General features: G+C 49.4%; 1 protein-coding gene and 1 long non-coding RNA gene across 9 annotated transcripts in view; one reads left to right on the top strand and one right to left on the bottom strand.

Moving 5' to 3' along the window:
* LOC141053966 (uncharacterized) overlaps positions 1-3068 on the bottom strand; it is a 122358-nt gene extending 119290 nt beyond the window's left edge. Inside the window, exon 1 of one of the 2 annotated variants that reach the window (XR_012221300.1) lies at positions 2961-3068. The gene's annotated coding sequence lies outside the window, so the exon portion shown is untranslated. Of the gene's footprint in view, positions 1-2936 lie in introns of both variants that reach the window. The other variant, XM_073551121.1, reaches the window with a different exon arrangement.
* A 177-nt stretch (positions 3069-3245) lies between these two features.
* LOC141053973 (uncharacterized) overlaps positions 3246-14952 on the top strand; it is a 165403-nt gene continuing 153696 nt past the window's right edge. For 3 of the 7 annotated variants that reach the window (XR_012221303.1, XR_012221305.1, XR_012221304.1), the window contains exon 1: positions 3246-3417. This is a non-coding gene — a long non-coding RNA (uncharacterized lncRNA). The remainder of the gene's footprint in view (positions 3418-14952) is intronic. The other 4 variants (XR_012221301.1, XR_012221302.1, XR_012221306.1 and 1 more) reach the window with 4 other exon arrangements.

Below are 14952 nucleotides of genomic sequence, written 5' to 3'. Positions count from 1 at the left end.
CGGGGAGGAGACATCTGTCGGGGTCTATTGGACATTTTCTGGGGTGATTTTCCTCTGACGTCTCCTGACACAACTCTCCACCTCCTGCTCTCCTCGGAGATAAGCCGCACTAGAGACGCTTTCCCACCGCTTCTCCCCTCCCCATACAGACAATGTGCCAATGTGTATGGGGGTCCGGAGAGATGCCCGCACCTTAACCCTAGAACTGCTGGATTCTAATAATCCTTTACCTCTGGTGTCTCCTCAGACACCATAGACCCCCAACCCACCGTGTGAGCTCTGGAGCCCCCTGCACATAAAAGAGGGCACAGCGGCCACCATATAAATAAGTCCTCACGCCCCTAGCTACCCAGTTTAGTAGTCACGCCCCAACCGCACCCATTTAGCACTGCTGATCACACTGTTTCATAAACAATAACTATAAACAGAAAAAAAAAATTATTTAAAAGTAATGAATTAAAGTATTAATGCAAACTTGGTAATGATACCCTACAGGAGCCTAGAGGAACAGAAGAGGAGTAAAGAGCCGCATACATTCTCCACATTCTCTCTGTATATGGCTTGGGTGTGTTTGAACATATTGTGTGCATTAACCCCCCCTGGGATGCCAAGCAGCCCCCACAAGTGTGCATTAACCCCCCCTGGGATGCCAAGCAGCCCCCACAAGTGTGCATTAACCCCCCCTGGGATGCCAAGCAGTCCCCACAAGTGTGCATTAACCCCCCCTGGGATGCCAAGCAGCCCCCACAAGTGCATTAACCCCCCCTGGGATGCCAAGCAGCCCCCACAAGTGTGCATTAACCCCCCCTGCAATGGCAAGCAGCCCCCACAAGTGTGCATTAACCCCCCCTGGGATGCCAAGCAGCCCCAACAAGTGTGCATTAACCCCCCCTGGGATGCCAAGCAGCCCCCACAAGTGTGCATTAACCCCCCCTGGGATGCCAAGCAGCCCCCACAAGTGTGCATTAACCCCCCCTGGGATGGCAAGCAGCCCCCACAAGTGTGCATTAACCCCTCCTGGGATGCCAAGCAGTCCCCACAAGTGTGCATTAACCCCTCCTGGGATGCCAAGCAGCCCCCTCAAGTGTGCATTAACCCCCCCTGCAATGGCAAGCAGCCCCCACAAGTGTGCATTAACCCCCCCTGGGATGCCAAGCAGCCCCCACAAGTGTGCATTAACCCCCCCTGGGATGCCAAGCAGCCCCCACAAGTGTGCATTAACCCCCCCTGGGATGCCAAGCAGCCCCCACAAGTGTGCATTAACCCCCCCTGGGATGCCAAGCAGCCCCCACAAGTGTGCATTAACCCCCCCTGGGATGCCAAGCAGCCCCCACAAGTGTGCATTAACCCCCCCTGGGATGGCAAGCAGCCCCCACAAGTGTGCATTAACCCCTCCTGGGATGCCAAGCAGTCCCCACAAGTGTGCATTAACCCCTCCTGGGATGCCAAGCAGCCCCCACAAGTGTGCATTAACCCCCCCTGCAATGGCAAGCAGCCCCCACAAGTGTGCATTAACCCCCCCTGGGATGCCAAGCAGCCCCCACAAGTGTGCATTAACCCCCCCTGGGATGCCAAGCAGCCCCCACAAGTGTGCATTAACCCCCCCTGGGATGGCAAGCAGCCCCCACAAGTGTGCATTAACCCCCCCTGGGATGGCAAGCAGCCCCCACAAGTGTGCATTAACCCCTCCTGGGATGCCAAGCAGCCCCCTCAAGTGTGCATTAACCCCTCCTGGGATGCCAAGCAGCCCCCACAAGTGTGCATTAACCCCCCCTGGGATGCCAAGCAGCCCCCACAAGTGCATTAACCCCCCCTGGGATGCCAAGCAGCCCCCACAAGTGTGCATTAACCCCCCCTGGGATGGCAAGCAGCCCCCACAAGTGTGCATTAACCCCCCCTGGGATGCCAAGCAGTCCCCTCAAGTGTGCATTAACCCCTCCTGGGATGCCAAGCAGTCCCCACAAGTGTGCATTAACCCCCCCTGGGATGCCAAGCAGCCCCCACAAGTGTGCATTAACCCCTCCTGGGATGCCAAGCAGTCCCCACAAGTGTGCATTAACCCCCCCTGGGATGCCAAGCAGCCCCCACAAGTGTGCATTAACCCCTCCTGGGATGCCAAGCAGTCCCCACAAGTGTGCATTAACCCCTCCTGGGATGCCAAGCAGCCCCCACAAGTGTGCATTAACCCCCCCTGCAATGCCAAGCAGTCCCCACAAGTGTGCATTAACCCCTCCTGGGATGCCAAGCAGCCCCCACAAGTGTGCATTAACCCCCCCTGCAATGGCAAGCAGCCCCCACAAGTGTGCATTAACCCCCCCTGGGATGCCAAGCAGCCCCCACAAGTGTGCATTAACCCCCCCTGGGATGGCAAGCAGCCCCCACAAGTGTGCATTAACCCCCCCTGGGATGGCAAGCAGCCCCCACAAGTGTGCATTAACCCCCCCTGGGATGGCAAGCAGCCCCCACAAGTGTGCATTAACCCCTCCTGGGATGCCAAGCAGCCCCCTCAAGTGTGCATTAACCCCTCCTGGGATGCCAAGCAGCCCCCACAAGTGTGCATTAACCCCCCCTGGGATGCCAAGCAGCCCCCACAAGTGCATTAACCCCCCCTGGGATGGCAAGCAGCCCCCACAAGTGTGCATTAACCCCCCCTGGGATGCCAAGCAGTCCCCTCAAGTGTGCATTAACCCCTCCTGGGATGCCAAGCAGTCCCCACAAGTGTGCATTAACCCCCCCTGGGATGCCAAGCAGCCCCCACAAGTGTGCATTAACCCCTCCTGGGATGCCAAGCAGCCCCCACAAGTGTGCATTAACCCCTCAGGAGCCCAACAAGCTCCCAGATGACCCAAACATTAAGCCCCCAAATCCCACTAGTTAGCCCCAAGTATCAGCCCCCAACAACTAAACATGTAAGAAGACCCCAACCTGTTACTTACTAAACCCTCCTGTTCCTCACTGACCTCCTCCCTGCTGCTCACAGACGCCGGCACCACATGAAATAGTGATGTGTCGTTCGTGAACAATCCGATACAAAGAGCCGGCTCCCTGCTGTGAACGAAATGAGCCGGCTCTGCAGGGAGAACGAGCCGATTCTTTTTTTTTTTTTTTCCTGGCGCCTCAGCAGCTTTATCAGCCCCAGCTTAGTGAAGCCTGACTGTGACTCATCTGGGGGAGGAGCGGTCAGGAGAGGAGGAGCTGTGGATAAATGCAGGGGAGTTAACCCTTCAGTCCCAAACATACACTGCCAGTTCCTCCATGGCATATATGGCGTGTGACTGTGTGTAACCGGCTCATTTCGTTCACAGCAGGGAGCCGGCTCTTTGTATTGGATCGTTCACGAACGACACATCACTATTTCATGTGGTGCCGGCGTCTGTGAGCAGCAGGGAGGAGGTCAGTGAGGAACAGGAGGGTTTAGTAAGTAACAGGTTGGGGTCTTCTTACATGTTTAGTTGTTGGGGGCTGATACTTGGGGCTAACTAGTGGGATTTGGGGGCTTAATGTTTGGGTCATCTGGGAGCTTGTTGGGCTCCTGAGGGGTTAATGCACACTTGTGGGGGCTGCTTGGCATCCCAGGGGGGGGTTAATGCACCCTTGTGGGGGCTGCTTGGCATCCCAGGGGGGGTTAATGCACACTTGTGGGGGCTGCTTGGCATCCCAGGGGGGGTTAATGCACACTTGAGGGGGCTGCTTGGCATCCCAGGAGGGGTTAATGCACACTTGAGGGGGCTGCTTGGCATCCCAGGGGGGGTTAATGCACACTTGTGGGGACTGCTTGGCATCCCAGGGGGGGTTAATGCACACTTGTGGGGGCTGCTTGGCATCCCAGGGGGGGTTAATGCACACTTGTGGGGGCTGCTTGGCATCCCAGGGGGGGTTAATGCACACTTGTGGGGGCTGCTTGGCATCCCAGGGGGGGTTAATGCACACTTGTGGGGGCTGCTTGGCATCCCAGGGGGGGTTAATGCACACTTGTGGGGGCTGCTTGGCATCCCAGGGGGGGTTAATGCACACCTGTGGGGGCTGCTTGGCATCCCAGGGGGGGTTAATGCACACTTGTGCGGGCTGCTTGGCATCCCAGGAGGGGATTAATGCACTTGTGGGGGCTGCTTGGCATCCCAGGGGGGGATTAATGCACACTTGTGGGGGCTGCTTGGCATCCCAGGGGGGGTTAATGCACACTTGTGGGGGCTGCTTGGCATCCCAGGGGGGGATTAATGCACACTTGTGGGGACTGCTTGGCATCCCAGGGGGGGTTAATGCACACTTGTGGGGGCTGCTTGGCATCCCAGGGGGGGTTAATGCACACTTGTGGGGGCTGCTTGGCATCCCAGGGGGGGTTAATGCACACTTGTGGGGGCTGCTTGGCATCCCAGGGGGGGGTTAATGCACAATTGTGGGGGCTGCTTGGCATCCCAGGGGGGGTTAATGCACACTTGTGGGGGCTGCTTGGCATCCCAGGGGGGGTTAATGCACACTTGTGGGGGCTGCTTGGCATCCCAGGGGGGGTTAATGCACACTTGTGCGGGCTGCTTGGCATCCCAGGGGGGGTTAATGCACACTTGTGGGGGCTGCTTGCCATCCCAGGGGGGGTTAATGCACACTTGTGGGGGCTGCTTGGCATCCCAGGGGGGGTTAATGCACACTTGTGCGGGCTGCTTGGCATCCCAGGGGGGGTTAATGCACACTTGAGGGGGCTGCTTGGCATCCCAGGGGGGGTTAATGCACACTTGTGGGAAAGCGTCTCTAGTGCGGCTTATCTCCGAGGAGAGCAGGAGGTGGAGAGTTGTGTCAGGAGACGTCAGAGGAAAATCACCCCAGAAAATGTCCAATAGACCCCGACAGATGTCCCCTCCCCGATATATGGGGCCGACACATAACAAGCTCCTTATAAATAACTGAGTCCATCACTGCCGGAGCCCCCACATCTATATCTATACACACAGGATTATGACACGTTAGTACAGTGTGTGTGTGTATATATATATATATATATATATATATATATATATATATATACACCTATAACCAGTGGAATGTAAAAGTTTGTGCACCCCTGCTCCAATTATTGTTATCATAAACAGTTAAGCAAGTTGATGATGAGATGATGTGTAATAGGCCGGAAGATACAGGTCACACGTCTCCTTTGTATTTTAGACAAAACATATATAAATTGTCAATTTTACATTTTAAAAATTACAAAAAGGAAAATGGGCCGATGTAAAAGTTTGAACATAAGGTTCTAAAAAGTCAACGAAGGATAAGTGCAATCATTGTCAAATTGCCAGAGGCCAAAAATCCCAAACTAAAGACGAAAATGTAACTTGTATTTACACTATTAGGAGGAATCCACGATTCCAGTGTGCAGCGGTCGGTGTGTGGTGTCCACCAAGAGGAAGATAATAATCTATTCCATCGTCTGCAGTCTGTATCATATACCCGTCATACACACTTGGGTTTAGATAGAGATCCGTGTCCCCGCGGACCTACACTATCCTATACTACTATACTCATTATCCGTGTCACCGCGGATCTACACTATCCTATACTACTATACTCATTGTCCGTGTCCCCGCGGACCTACACTATCCTATACTACTATACTCATTATCCGTGTCACCGCGGACCTACACTATCCTATACTACTATACTCATTATCCGTGTCACCGCGGACCTACTCTATCCTATACTACTATACTCATTATCCGTGTCACCGCGGACCTACACTATCCTATACTACTATACTCATTATCCGTGTCACCGCGGATCTACACTATCCTATACTACTATACTCATTATCCGTGTCCCCGCGGACCTACACTATCCTATACTACTATACTCATTATCCGTGTCACCGCGGAGCTACACTATCCTATACTACTATACTCATTATCCGTGTCACCGCGGACCTACACTATCCTATACTACTATACTCATTATCTGTGTCACCGCGGAGCTACACTATCCTATACTACTATACTCATTATCCGTGTCACCGCGGAGCTACACTATCCTATACTACTATACTCATTATCTGTGTCACCGCGGAGCTACACTATCCTATACTACTATACTCATTATCCGTGTCACCGCGGACCTACACTATCCTATACTACTATACTCATTATCTGTGTCACCGCGGAGCTACACTATCCTATACTACTATACTCATTGTCCGTGTCCCCGCGGACCTACACTATCCTATACTACTATACTCATTATCCGTGTCACCGCGGAGCTACACTATCCTATACTACTATACTCATTATCCGTGTCACCACGGACCTACACTATCCTATACTACTATACTCATTATCCGTGTCACCGCGGACCTACACTATCCTATACTACTATACTCATTATCCGTGTCACCGCGGACCTACACTATCCTATACTACTATACTCATTATTCGTGTCACCGCGGACCTACACTATCCTATACTACTATACTCATTATCCGTGTCACCACGGACCTACACTATCCTATACTACTATACTCATTATCCGTGTCCCCGCGGACCTACACTATCCTATACTACTATACTCATTATCCGTGTCACCACGGACCTACACTATCCTATACTACTATACTCATTATCCGTGTCACCACGGACCTACACTATCCTATACTGCTATACTCATTATCCGTGTCACCACGGACCTACACTATCCTATACTACTATACTCATTATCCGTGTCACCACGGACCTACACTATCCTATACTGCTATACTCATTATCCGTGTCACCACGGACCTACACTATCCTATACTACTATACTCATTATCCGTGTCACCGCGGACCTACACTATCCTATACTACTATACTCATTATCCGTGTCACCACGGACCTACACTATCCTATACTACTATACTCATTATCCGTGTCACCACGGACCTACACTATCCTATACTACTATACTCATTATCCGTGTCCCCACGGACCTACACTATCCTATACTACTATACTCATTATCCGTGTCCCCGCGGACCTACACTATCCTATACTACTATACTCATTATCCGTGTCACCACGGACCTACACTATCCTATACTGCTATACTCATTATCCGTGTCACCACGGACCTACACTATCCTATACTACTATACTCATTATCCGTGTCACCACGGACCTACACTATCCTATACTACTATACTCATTATCCGTGTCCCCGCGGACCTACACTATCCTATACTACTATACTCATTATCCGTGTCACCACGGACCTACACTATCCTATACTACTATACTCATTATCCGTGTCACCACGGACCTACACTATCCTATACTGCTATACTCATTATCCGTGTCACCACGGACCTACACTATCCTATACTACTATACTCATTATCCGTGTCACCACGGACCTACACTATCCTATACTGCTATACTCATTATCCGTGTCACCACGGACCTACACTATCCTATACTACTATACTCATTATCCGTGTCACCACGGACCTACACTATCCTATACTACTATACTCATTATCCGTGTCACCACGGACCTACACTATCCTATACTGCTATACTCATTATCCGTGTCACCGCGGACCTACACTATCCTATACTACTATACTCATTGTCCGTGTCACCACGGACCTACACTATCCTATACTGCTATACTCATTATCTGTGTCACTGTGTCACCACGGACCTACACTATCCTATACTACTATACTCATTATCTGTGTCCCCGCGGACCTACACTATCCTATACTACTATACTCATTATCCGTGTCCCCGCGGACCTACACTATCCTATACTACTATACTCATTATCTGTGTCACTGTGTCACCACGGACCTACACTATCCTATACTACTATACTCATTATCCGTGTCACCACGGACCTACACTATCCCATACTACTATACTCATTATCCGTGTCACCACGGACCTACACTATCCTATACTACTATACTCATTATCCGTGTCACCGCGGACCTACACTATCCTATACTGCTATATTCATTATCCGTGTCGCCGCGGACCTACACTATCCTATACTGCTATATTCATTATCCGTATCGCCGTGGACCTACACTATCCTATACTACTTTATTCATTATCCGTATCGCCGTGGACCTACACTATCCTATACTACTTTATTCATTATCCGTATCGCCGTGGACCTACACTATCCTATACTACTTTATTCATTATCCGTGTCGCCGCGGACCTACACTATCCTATACTACTATATTCATTATCCGTATCGCCGCGGACCTACACTATCCTATACTACTATACTCATTATCCGTGTCACCGCGGACCTACACTATCCTATACTACTATACTCATTATCCGTGTCCCCGCGGACCTACACTATCCTATACTGCTATACTCATTATCCGTGTCACCACGGACCTACACTATCCTATACTACTATACTCATTATCTGTGTCACTGTGTCACCACGGACCTATACTATCCTATACTGCTATATTCATTATCCGTGTCGCCGCGGACCTATACTATCCTATACTGCTATATTCATTATCCGTGTCGCCGCGGACCTACACTATCCTATACTACTTTATTCATTATCCATATCGCCGTGGACCTACACTATCCTATACTACTTTATTCATTATCCGTGTCGCCGCGGACCTACACTATCCTATACTACTATATTCATTATCCGTATCGCCGCGGATCTACACTATCCTATACTACTATATTCATTATCCGTATCACCGCGGACCTACACTATCCTATACTGCTATACATTATCCGTGTCGCCGCGGACCTACACTATCCTTGTTACAGAACCACTCAGCACCCAGAATATGTTGTGCAGTTATATGTATGTATAATAGGTTCTATCTGAGATGCATGTCCCTAATGCATCAGCCCACAGGCTGCGTCCCTGGGCAGAGGGGACACAATATTCTCCTTTTGTCCGCCCTCCCCCCACCTTTGTAATTCCCACAGTAAACATCGGCAGGCTCCGGCCACCTGCGGCTTTTGTAATGCATGTCTGGTCTGCCGCTTTTCTATTGGCCTGCCCTCTGTATCTGTGTGATATATTCTGTGTCCTGTGAGTAAAGTGTTGTCAGACTGGAAATATGTGGAGAAGCAGTGATCTTTTATATGCGCCCATGTAATCAAGGAATTCCAGCCAGCGTCATTCATTCAGACTCCAGCCAACGCAGAGCGGACCTCCGAAAACACGGGGTGGTACTGAAAGAGGTACCCCAGCTTGGGTAGACCCCGTTACACTGGTGGCAGACAGCGGGATTTGATACCCCTTCTACAGGAGGAAAGGAATGAATGGAAAATAACTACCAGAAGTTAAAGAGGACTACATTAAAAGATCTCTTGGAATCCCGAGGGTTGATCTCCAGCAACAAAACAAAAGCGGATTTGAAAGCAGCCATCATGGAACACGACAGTGCAGAGCCCCCAATGTGAATGTGGAGGAAACCGAATTCCAGAGGGAGGTAAAGAACAGACTGGCGTTCTATGGCCTAAACCCTGCAGTAGAGATCATACGAGAGGTGATCGCTGATGTGTGTACTGATCTGAAGGAAAAGATGGCCGAGCAGACCAGGATAGAGCTAGCCAAGATGGAGATGGCAGAGCGGACCAAAGTGGAGCTGGCCAAGATGGAGATGGCAGGCGGAGAGAGGAGAGTCAGCGAGCAGGGGGAGCTCTGGCCTTCGACCAGGTACCTTCAACAGTAAGCCACAAAAAGATCCAATATAATGCCTTCCGACAGTTGGGGGGAGGCAGAGGAAGACATTGATGGCTTTCTGCAGGACTTTGAGCGGCAGTGTGCCCTTCATCAAGTGAAGCCGTAGGAACGGGTTCCGATTCTGGCCAGCAAGCTGACAGGCCGGGCAGCGGACGCCTATAGCACGGTACCTGATGAGGACTGTATGGACTATGAGTGGATCAAAGAAGTGATCTTGGCCCGGTATGCGCTGACACCAGAGGCCTACCGCCAAAAGTTCCGCGGACTTATAAAACGCATAACCGATACCCACGCTGAATGGGCCTGTAAATTACGGCAGTCACTGCTACAGTGGGTACAAGGGAGCCAAGCAACCACTAAGGAGGACGTCCTCCAGCTCTTCCTGTTAGAACGATTCTTTAATGGACTAAACCCCGAGACACAGGAATGGCTTCGGGACATGCGGCCAACGACTCAAGAGGAAGCCGCTCGTATGGCCGATGAACATCATGATGCCGGGAGGCCGCAGTTGTCCGCATCAAAGGTGGTCACTAGGGGCCCGCCCATGGACCTGGAGGGCCCCAAACCACCGAAGATTGTAGGGGGACCAGCTAAAAACCCGGCCTACCACAGTCCCCCTGGGGCTCGAAGCCACACCTGTTGTCAGCTGGGCCACCTGCAAAGACAATGCCCCAACCGGACTCGGCATACCCAGTGGCCAAAGGCGGGAACAGCTACCTTCAGCCGGGCTGCTGTACACTGCTACCAAGGCGAAGCTGACCCGGCATTGGGGGCTACGATTAACCAAGGGGTGGAAGAGATGGAGGAAGTGCTTCATGAAGTAGACTCCGTGCAGGCAGCCCTGGCAGATAATCGACAACAGCATCGACAGGTCGTGTGGGTTAATGGGAAACGTATGCAAGGGACTAAGAGATTCCGGGGCAACTTTGATCCTTGTGAAGCCTCATCTCGTCCGGGACCAAGAGAAGACGGACCGGACAGTGGCAGTCCGTGTAGCAGGGAGAGCTATACATCGACTACCCACTGGCAGGATTCACCTGAACTGGGGAGTCGGGGATGGCCTTGTTGAGGTCGGCTTGATGGAGGATTTGCCTGCAGACGTCTTGCTGGGAAATGACTTGGGGCCCATGTTGTCTGCATTCTCGGTGGCCCCTCTGGCTGAGACCTATCCTGTGACCACCCGGAGACAAGCTCGAGCTGCGAAGGCGGAATCACACTCAGAGGAGGCCCAGGTAAGACATCCCAGCCCTGCACGTATTCCTATAGCCAGACACATTTCTTGGGCCACCCCAGATGAATTTAAGAGGGAGTTACTTGAGGATCCTTCATTAGAGGGATATCGTGGGAAGGCACAGGAGGGGAGAGGAGTACTGGAAGGGGAACAGTTTGTATGGAAGCAGGGACTCCTCTACCGGATCACAGAGCAGCACCACACATGGACAAGCCCCACTATAAAACAACAGCTGGTAGTTCCCAAGAAGTATAGGCAGGAGTTACTGCGAATCTCTCATGATATACCCTTGGCCGGGCACTTCGGCGTCAGTCGCACCAGGCATCGTCTGACACACAACTTCTTTTGGCCGGGGGTAACCTATGATGTTCGTCAGTACTGCCAGACCTGTGACAGTTGTCAGCGCATTGGCAAGAGGGGGGATCGATGCAAGGCCAAATTACGCCCCCTCCCCATTGTGGAGGAACCATTTAGCCGAGTAGCGGTCGATCTGATAAGGCCGTTAGCCAAACCCAGTCCGTCCGGGAAAAAGTATATATTTACAGTGGTAGATTATGCCACACGGTATCCAGAGGCGGTTGCGTAACCTAACATACTGGCAGAGACAGTGGCGGCCGCCATGCTCCAGGTTTTCTCACGGGTTGGATTTCCCCGGGAGATTATCTCGGACCAGGGTGTTAAGGGGAGAATATATGGCACATGAATATATACAAGAATCAAAATTGTACCACTATATAGACGCTTTGCTAAATATTAGGATCATGTTGCTTTAAGATACTTCTGATTTTCTGCTGAATTATTTCTGTGCATGACCCACCTAGGCTTCATGTAAAACCGCAATACTGGGTGGATTAGGGTGGATCGGGCTAAAGAACAATACTTATGTACACGGTGATTATGTAGCATATGGGAACAGTAAACAGTAACTCAGAAACGTACATATGATATGGGAACAGTGATATGTAGCGACATGGGAACGGTAAATAGTAACTTAGAAATGTACCCATGATGTAACACGATGAGATAACACAATATCTGTATAAAAGCTGCTCACTTTGGATTAAAGACAGAGAAGAATCATATTGACATGATACACCTTGTCTTGTGTATTCTTTTCTCCGTGCACGTAAAATCTCTACCAAAGATCCAATTTGGCCATAGACAATTAAGACGGGCCACACCCTAGTGCGGCAGAATCCATAGGAATCAACAGTTGGCGCTCAAACAGTGGGGCTCAGGACCATACCAGATGATCACAGCCGCAACAAAATCTCCCCCAGGACGGACGTCTTTCCAGCAGGACGAGGCTGCAGCTCGAGACCTGGTGAGAAAATATATCATCTTACCTACCCTTCTGTATTCACGTCCGGCTGGGAGGAGATAGTTGGCTGTCTTCTCTGAACCCTTAAACTGACCACGTTTGAAAGTCCTGAGCCTACGGACCCGGTCAGGTATATAATTCCTTAATTGTCTGTGTGTATTGTCCTGTCTAACCAATTCGGAGGGTGTATCTAGAATCCATCTAGTATCTGATAAAAACTATTTCATACTGCACTAGCGCTACTAGAAACAAAACAGAGCAGATTACAAAGGGGGTGTTCACACTGGGTTATCACCCTGGTTCCGACCTTAGACGGTCGAAGAAGTTATATATATAGGTATATACAGTCATGGCCAAATGTATTGACACCCCTGCAATTCTGTCAGATAATATTCAGTTTCTTCCTGAAAATGATTGCAAACACAAATCCTTTGGTATTATTATCTTCATTTAATTTGTCTTAAATGAAAAAACACAAAAAGAATGGTCCTAAAGCCAAATTGGACATAATTCCACACCAAACAAAACAAAGAGGGTGGACAAAAGTATTGGCACTGTTCGAAAAATCATGTGATGCTTCTCTAATTTGTGTAATTAACAGCACCTGTAACTTACCTGTGGCACCTAACAGGTGTTGGCAATAACTAAATCACACTTGCAGCCAGTTGACATGGATTAAAGTTGACTCAGCCTCTGTCCTGTGTCCTTGTGTGTACCACATTGAGCATGGAGAAAAGAAATAAGACCAAAGAACTGTCTGAGGACTTGAGAAACCAAATTGTGAGGAAGCATGAGCAATCTCAAGGCTACAAGTCCATCTCCAAAGACCAGAATGTTCCTGTGTCTACCGTGCGCAGTGTCATCAAGAAGTGTAAAGCCCATGGCACTGTGGCTAACCTCCCTAGATGTGGACGGAAAAGAAAAATTGACAAGAGATTTCAATGCAAGATTGTGCGGATGTTGGATAAAGAACCTCGACTAACATCCAAACAAGTTCAAGCTGCCCTGCAGTCCGAGAGTACAACGGTGTCAACCCGTACTATCCGTCGGCATCTGAATGAAAAGGGACTGTATGGTAGGAGACCCAGGAAGACTTCACTTCTTACCCCGAGACATAAAAAAGCCAGGCTGGAGTTTGCCAAAACTTACCTGAAAAAGCCTAAAACATTTTGGAAGAATGTTCTCTGGTCAGATGAGACAAAAGTAGAGCTTTTAGGGCAAAAGCATCAACATAGAGTTTACAGGAGAAAAAAGAGGCATTCAAAGAAAAGTACACGGTCCCTACAGTCAAACATGGCGGAGGTTCCCTGATGTTTTGGGGTTGCTTTGCTGCCTCTGGCACTGGACTGCTTGACCGTGTGCATGGCATTATGAAGTCAGAAGACTACCAACAAATTTTGCAGCATAATTTAGGGCCCAGTGTGAGAAAGCTGGGTCTACCTCAGAGGTCATGGGTCTTCCAGCAGGACAATAACCCAAAACACACTTCAAAAAGCACTAGAAAATGGTTTGAGAGAAAGCACTGGAGACTTCTAAGGTGGCCAGCAATGAGTCCAGACCTGAATCCCATAGAACACCTGTGGAGAGATCTAAAAATGGCAGTTTGGAGAAGGCATCCTTCAAATATCAGGGACCTGGGGCAGTTTGCCAAAGAAGAATGGTCTAAAATTCCAGCAGAGCAGTGTAAGAAACTCATTGATGGTTACCGGAAGCGGTTGGTCGCAGTTATTTTGGCTAAAGGTTGTGCAACCAAGTATTAGGCTGAGGGTGCCAATACTTTTGTCTGGCCCATTTTTGGAGTTTTGTGTGAAATGATCAATGTTTTGCTTTTTGCTTCATTCTCTTTTGTGTTTTTTCATTTAAGACAAATTAATTGAAGATAATAATACCAAAGAATTTGTGTTTGCAATCATTTTCAGGAAGAAACTGAGTATTATCTGACAGAATTGCAGGGGTGTCAATACTTTTGGCCATGACTGTATATCAGATATATACATATAGGTGCTCACGTCCGGCCATACGCCCACGGTATAAACTGGGCCCGGTGACGTGAATGACACGGTATATACATTTTTAAGGAAAGAGGTGATTACTAATTTTTCCCCCTCTGCTGAAATATCAACCACCTATCTAGAGGTGATTACCACTATTTACTACACCTAAAGTGACAAAAAGCCCAGCCCTAGTTGCCTTGGTAACAAAGAACAGTGAAAGGGATAATGAATACATTCATAATAGTTTTTATGTTTTGAAGTATTGATGCATTGTTGAGACACGCCTGTCCGCAGCTCTCATATTGAATATCCTGCCATACTGGTTAGACTGCTATTTCAGCTGCATTTCCTGAATCCAAAGTGTTTAACAATCCCGCTACATTATCTGTATTCAGTCCGGAGGATATAAAATATAGAGTGTAATGAGTTGTTTTAAAGTATACACACAGTAACCCTTCAAGCATATTTATAATTACGGTAATCTAAAAGTTTAATTGTCTGCCTTATCTGCTTTGCCTGTCTGCTTTGCTGTTTTGGTTGTTTGCATACGTGATTGTTACCTCAGCCAGCCTGAAAAGGGAAAAAAAATATAGATAGGGAGACGTACTGAGCAAATTCACTGTCACTCTGGTTCCGGTCCTGATCTCGGCTTGACCGATGATCGCAGAAGTCTGAACTGTGTCTCTCCCAGTGGGCAAGTGGGAGTA

This window comes from Dendrobates tinctorius, unplaced genomic scaffold (genome assembly GCF_039654945.1).
Source record: "Dendrobates tinctorius isolate UK_male_01 unplaced genomic scaffold, ASM3965494v1 ptg000173l, whole genome shotgun sequence".
Classification (NCBI taxonomy): domain Eukaryota; kingdom Metazoa; phylum Chordata; class Amphibia; order Anura; family Dendrobatidae; genus Dendrobates; species Dendrobates tinctorius.
The sequence above is the reverse complement of the archived record's forward strand: the minus strand, read 5'-3'. Positions and strand labels throughout refer to the sequence as shown.